General features: G+C 36.8%; 1 pseudogene; it reads left to right on the top strand.

The window, feature by feature from the left end:
- On the top strand, nt 716–1199 carry LOC109728504 (annotated as a pseudogene).

The raw sequence follows: 7678 nt of genomic DNA, 5'->3' as shown, positions 1-7678 counted from the left end.
AAAAAAAAAAAAAAGAAAAAGGAGAGTCGAGGTGTGGTCTTGGCGGGGTCGGAGGCGAAAAAGGCGAAAAAAGGGTGTGCAGGTGAGGGCGAGGGCGAGGGCGCATAGGACAGAGACGAGACAAACCGCCTCCGCCTCCGCCGTGTTCTTCGGAAAGAAACAAAAAAAAGAACGACAGAAACGAAGAGGAGAGAGAAAGAGGAAAGAGAAAAAGTAATAAGGGTATTTTGGTCAGTTTTTTGTAAATTCGAATCGAATCTATAAAATCCAAAAAAACAGCCTACTTTTGCAAAAGTTCAAAACTAATAGGAGACTCTTGAACTTTGTATTGGTGAGGGCTCAATATACATGTTAATAGGTGAGTTAGTAGGTAAGTTATGTAGACTAGACTCATTGTATCTTAGGCCTATAAATTGTGGGAGTGGCTATGGCCAAAATATAAGAGAATATGTGTGTTGTAATGCTCTTTTTCTAAATAATTAAGAGTACTTAGTTTTTTGTGAAAAACCTCTATCTTTCTTTTTTCTTCCCTTTGCATATTTAATCGGAGGACGCGAAGGTTTGGACTAAAAATAAGGAGCAAGGCCACGACAGCCGGCATCGACACGACCACGACAAAGCTGTAGTGGATCATGGTGAACATGTAAAAAGTCTCAATGTACAGTCGAAACTATACGAGGAAATTAAATGTGTGGTAGGGACTGACGAATATGCTATGGTGCAAGAAAAGGATCTGCAGCGGATGCCGTATCTAAAGGCGGTGGTGCTGGAGGGGCTGCGATAGCACTCGCCGGGGCACTTTGTGCTGCCGCATACAGTGTTGGAGGAGGCGGAATTTAAGGGATATCGGATTCCGAAGGGTGTGGTTGTGACTTTCGCAATGACGGAGATAGGGTGGGATAGGTCGGTGTGGACGAAGCCAATGGAGTTTCGGCCGGAGAGGTTCCTGGAAGGGGGAGGGGGAGAGGGTGGACCTAACTAGGGGCCGGGAGATCAAGATGATGCCGTTCAGGGGCAGGGCACAGGATTTGCCTTGCGATAGGACTCGCATTGCTCAAACTCGAATACTTTGTTGCGAATTTAGTGAAAGAGTTCGAGTGGAAGCCAGCAGCAGAAGAGGAAGAGATCAACATGACGGAGAACTTTGAGTTCACCTTGTCATGAAGACGCCACTCAGGGCAAGAATCATGCCCAGATAGAGAACTTGATCAAACCAACATGGTCACAAAAAAGTCCTTCGCTAAGACAGTATACCTTTCAAAATATAGTACGTACATCCAGTTTATATAATTACTGCAGTAGAGACTAGAAAATAAAATTCAACACCACAAAATTTGGATAACTATTTATACTGTCTTTGTATAAGATAGTTTGATCTTTTTAATAAGAGAAATGCTACGTCTATAAAAAAATAATTCTTTTGTGTGAGATTTCGTAAATTTATACAACTTTATTGATGTTATATAATGCGAGGTAGTAAGACTCAAATTTTATAAAAAATTTACTATATGATAGTCACATCATATATATTATTTATTATCTTAGATCTATTATATATATATATATATATATATATAATATATATTATAATATATATACTAATATATATAAAGAATACAATAATAATATTTTTTAAAAAAACTAGGATGGAACGAGTGAATTTTAAGAAACTAATTTGTTTGATTAGAGACCCCATGCATCCATGTGATTGCTGGAGTTTTTTTTTTCTCTCTTATTAAATATTTTACTTTGATTTAGTTAATTGCTCCACTGTACTTTTGTCTATTAAATTAAGTTGTTTTTGTTTGGGTTGACCCCTTACTTAATAGTAAACTTTACTTTATTTTGATTTTTATACGGACAAATTGGGCTTGTTAATTTTTAATTTGGTCTATTATTATTGAGCTTCTAACTGTAGAGTTTGAAAGTCTTAATGGAGTGTACTTTGGGAGGTTGGTTTATACGTGAAACGGCACCTAAAAATGATAAATTTGGAGTACTTGGAAAATATGATGCGCATAGGCTAGCTTTAAAATTTTGTAATATTACTGACTGTCTCTGGAGCAAGTGGCAAAGGACATGGTCGTTGGTACCCGAGACCAAAGTTCGAATCCTAGTTGATTCATATTTTCAGCTAAGTTTATTTCTAAATGAAATAAACGAAGCAGGTAACGTACTACCTATCTTTAAAAAAAAAAAAAAAAATTGTAATATTCTTACTAGTTAATATTAAGTAAAAATAATTCGATAGACCAAATGTCTCCAAATTATCAGAAATTTTATTAGTGTAGTTAATTAAAATATGTGAAATAGTTTTTATAAAACTAAAATAAAAATTACAGTGTTGATATCGGATTAAAGTGTTGAAACTTTATTAAAAACTAATATGCAATCATATTTGACGGTCTTCATCCCTAGATCCAAATAGGTTTCAAAATGCTTTGCCCCTATTGGTCCAAGAAAGCCGCATTGAAATTGTTTGGATTTTGAATTTTAAATTTGGCGTCCAAAGAAGCCCCAGTTTGATTTGAATTGTAAATTTGAGGTCCAAAAAATATCCTCGTCGGGCCTAAAGAAAGCTCCGTTGAATTGGTTTGACTTGGAATTTGGGATCCGAAGAAAACTGGGTTGATATGATTTGAATTTGAATTTTGGGATTCGAAGGAATTTCCCTTAAGCTGATTAATTGCCATAATAACATAGACCCAAGCTAGGATCAGTATTCGAATGTCCGAAGAAATCATTCGATAAACCAATGTTAGTCATCGAGGCATAGATTATGGACGAATATTCGAGTATCCGAAGAACTAACTCGAGTTCTAGTCATAAGCCGTTAAGATTTTAAGTCCACTTTCTTGGCCAAAGGAGCCAGCTGTACTAGAGTTATTAAATCAAATCCAGAATGAACCAAATAGGCTAATAGGTAAATTTGATATCACGAAGTCAATACTAGTATCCTGTCTTGTAGTAGGAGGCTAGGTTGGGCCACGTCACGCTTGAAATGGCGAGAGATCAAGTTGTACCAAGTTATGTTCGAAGTGGCATGAGACTGATTGGGCAGAGTCACAATCGAGATCCGTAAGCATTGTATTCATACACTTTAAGTGAATTGATTGCGTATTTTTAGTAGCGCAAGTTTTTGAAATTATGGGTTAGCGCCAACGATCCGACACACTTCACTTGATTAATGTTCTCGAAGGACTTGTTGTCTGAAGAAATTGAGAGCTGAAAGCTCCCTTTCATTTTTTGCGTTCGTGAATGTTAATGAGATATTCCCGATGCAGCAGGGTAGCAATTTGGGGTTCGAAGAAATGGAAAGCAGAGATCTCTCATCCCCTTTTGCCTTCGAGAATGGCTGTGCCGCGGCAACAATCTATGGCAGCAGCAAGAGAAGTAGCGTTAGCAGCTGCTACGAGCGGCAGCAGCAGCAGCAGCGAGCAACACTAGCTCAGCTGCAATAGTAGCCTCTGCAGTGGCAACGACAGTGATGGTGAAAGCGACGAATTCAGACTAAATAATGAGGTCCGAAGAAACGAAGGGCCAATGACTAGATAGTGTGCATTGGCAAGTCAACATGAGGCTATCAAGAGCAGGAGAGTTGGTAATACTCCTCCCCTGCTACAGTGCAGGACGCAAAACGGATTAGTGAGGAGAGAGATTTTTTAAAAATTTATCTTAAAAAAGATGAGGAGAGAGAAATTTTTTTTAATTTATTTGCGGAAAGTATTTAGGGATGTAATGTAAGTCGTGCCAAGCCAGACTTTTTGGACCTGTGATCCAACACGGCCCTTGGGTCCGAATGGGAATATGGGATGAGTCATGTCACGCCCCGGGACCCAGCGGAAGCCCGCCCGGCGCGTGCCCAGACCCGCCATATGTCTACAACATATAAGGCGTCTAAAAACAACAATAATAAAAGCAATAATAAAAGACATCTAAAAGTATCAGAGCATAATAAATGTCTAAATGCTACAACAAGGGATAAGGATAAAACAGTAAATCCACTAAATAAAGCATAAAGTAAGTACAATAGGGATCCCAAATACAAGTGCTATAAGTAGGTACACAGGTGGTCTCTATACATGGATACAAAAGCCTCACACCCTCTCAAAATATAAAATGGGGAAGAAGCAACCACTTAGCGCAAACGAAACTCTCCCGGGCTAGCTACGCGACACCCTTGCCGCGATCCCGTGCCTCCGCCGGTGCCGAAGGCTCTGAAAAGGAAACATAGAAACAGGGGCGTGAAACTATTAAAAATAAGTCCACAGGTGGCAATTACTGACTTCAGTGAAGATGCACACAGCAAAGCTACAAAAGAATATCAGTGACTATAAAAGTAGAAAGGCGAAAGGTAAAGTAAAAATTAACTTACTACAACATGTATCTTTAGGTAGCAAAATAGCATACGAATGAAAGCACTATGCATGAAGTAAATTCCTCCATCTATCATGATTCACATTGAAATCATGTAAAGTTCCGTGTTCTACTTCTAAAGTCAATGCCCAAGAGTACACTAATCCTCATCTGTCACATGTCATAAAATGGATACATCAAAGTCAAATCTGAAGAGACCACCCGAAGCTTCCTATGCCCTGAGACCGACCCGTAAGCTGTTCTGGCCGGTGCCTGAGCCTAATGCCCCGTGGTAGTCAATCACCCACGCCTACCCAGAATGAGCCTTGGCCCATCACGCAATCCACTTCGCGCCCAATCCCCGAACGCCGGAATATGTATCTGCGAGGCCATTCCGAGGTGCCGCTTGTAGGCGAGCGACCCACAAGGCATGTGCGAATGAGCACAATGCAAGTAGTCAAAGAATCTGTCGGGCAAGTTACCGAACTCCATGTCATAATAAATGGAATGTGCAAATTGCTCAATGTGCATCCTATGTTATTATTCTCTAACATGGAATAACAATATTAGTGCCTATCAATAGTTCTTTATATTGCATGTTCATAGTTTACTAGTTTCAACTGCCACCTTTAATGAACACTTTTGCTCTCCTATGTCAATAACATGGAACTATATTCCAAGTAACATATTCCAAGTCATAGCCTCATAAGAGATGATATTTCCATTTGCAAACACAAGCAGCATTTTCGTAGCATGCATCTACCTCATATATTCTACTATATATGAAATTTCATAAACATCGATGGCATGCATTTAAGTGCTCTAAAATCATATAAATTCCATTTAGCATAGAAATGAACTTAAAAATAATTACAACAAATAGATAAGAAGCATAGGGGCCATTTCGCCCATTTCCACGAAGTCACAACCCACAGATGACATACGAAACTGCCTCGCGCGCTCCAAACGAGGGTGTCCTCTTAATCTCCTATACCCTAAAGGTATAGAAACATATGTCATACGGTGCCAAACAAACAAAACCTAGCTCAAACATTAACTAACAAAGCATAGGTAGGAAAACTCACCTCTAGTGTCAAAAATACTCTCTAAAGCTCCAACAATGAAGCTAGGCATTCACAATCGAACCTAATAAGCCTCCTAATCCACTCAATCTAGCTTCAAAAAGCCCTAATTCAAAATACCCAAAATAAACCTAAAACCACACTCTATGGTTTCATCTCATGAAATCCATAAAAACTCGAATCTAGAGGAAGAAATGTTGCTTACTCTTAGAAGCTTCAAAACAAGCTTCTAAATCCTTTAAATCCAAAGATCTATCCTCAACTTAGCTCCAAATCCAAGCTTGAGGCTTCATCCATGTGGAAATGACGCACCAAAGGTCAAATAGAAAGAAAATCCATCAAAAAATCAAGCAAAAATGAGATCAAAATCAAATGGACAAGGTGAGCATCACTCACCTTCCTTCTCCTCTGGTTCCAGCACAAAAAAAGCCCTAAGGAGCGTGGTGCTGTTATAAAAACCCACAATTAGAACAACACGAAAACCCCTGCAGACCAAACTGCACGTAATCTGCCTCCTGTACCGGTACATCGGGTTTCTTGTACCGGTACAAGGCCGACGAAAATGCAAACCGAGGCTCGGTCGCGCGTCTGCGGCTCTGTACCGGTACACGACCGGTGGCTGTACCGGTACACCCATCAACCTGCCTTGTACCGTGACAAGGCCAGTCTTGTTCCGGTACAAGCCCTGCTGCATGCTACCCGGAGCTGACACAAAAATTTAAATGGAATTTTGGTGCCAAGTCTCACTCCAACCTCCTCGGATGCGCGCCAGGGGTCTGAACACTATCAACGAACCCTTCCAAAAACTGTGGAAAGCTCCAACAACAGAATCAAAACTCGAATCTTGCAATTTGCTAAGACCAGTGTATTACAATCATGTCAGCAAATGTCATTTTTATTTTTTTATTATTATTATTTTAGCAGTTTTAAAATTTTATAATTATAAAAATAAAGATATGTTTTGATGTTTTTAACTATTAAAGGGGTAACGATGGTTAATAAAAAAAATAAGTTTCTTGAAATAAAATGAAAACTTAAAAATTCATGGACAAGATTTAAAGTTAAAAATTAATTTGAAAAAATTTTAAATATTTATAATTTCAGAAAATATTTGATAGGAATTTTTAAAAAAATAAAATTAAAAATAAAAATAGCCCATGGTAGCGCCAGGTTGGTTTCGTGGGACCTCTCCTTTCCCGAAGATTTTCCCAGAAAACAATAGCCTAGTAAGACTGGCCTTTGGATGGGTTGGCCGTGCCAGCCACAGCCAGACCTCTCTGACATGCTCTAGGCGCCATTTTTTGAGACGTGCCCGTGCCATCAGGGTGCAATACAGCTCGCTATTCGCTCGAAATCAGTTGATATCGAATGTCTCGTTTACTAAACAACCCAACACTACAGGGTCATCCCGCTCATATTCGCTCGATAACACTCGAATACATATATTTATATTTAATAATTATATTTATATCATATTTAATATATAAATAAATAATTATATGCATAATATATAAATATTTTATTATTAATTTTGAGGCCAAAAAAAAAATCTAAATGGTAAATTTTATAAATTATTATATATCAATATAATCTATATATATATATATATAATATATACTATATAATTTACTAGTAAAATATTCACTCAAATACAGTAATAATTATTAAAAAAATATAATTTTTTTTAAAATTATTTTGTTAATTTAGGCCATATTTTATATCGATTGCCAAATATGTACATAAAAATATTAAAATAATAAATCACACTTATTAAAAAGATATGTTTAAACTGATAAATAATTAACAATAATCTCTAAAGCAAAAATTACTTTGAAATTAAAATAGAAAAATAAAATCTTTAGGAAATAAAATTTTGAAATTAAATAAAAAATAAAATGCGCTTATCTATAAAGAAAAAACATATTTGAAATTAAATAGATAATACTCTAAAAAAGATATTAAAATAAAATAGAAAAATACTTTTATAGGATTTCACACCATAGAAAACTTACTTTTGAAAAATTAAATAAAAAATTATATATTTAAGGCTTTTCACATCATCAATCTTTATAAGAAACTGTACGCTAATCATCCTATTTCATATTAGATTTTCACATCAGTAATTTGGTTAAGAAGAACTTAACGTATTCATTGCTGTTTCTATCTTCTATTTTTATCTATTATATTTAAAAATTTTTTACTGGAAAGAGGAAAATAGCAGTCTAATTTTTTCGCAACAT

The sequence above is a fragment of the Ananas comosus genome, linkage group 24, assembly GCF_001540865.1.
Source record: "Ananas comosus cultivar F153 linkage group 24, ASM154086v1, whole genome shotgun sequence".
NCBI lineage: Eukaryota > Viridiplantae > Streptophyta > Magnoliopsida > Poales > Bromeliaceae > Ananas > Ananas comosus.
Note: the sequence above shows the minus strand (reverse complement) of the source record. Positions and strands in the feature narration are given on the sequence as shown.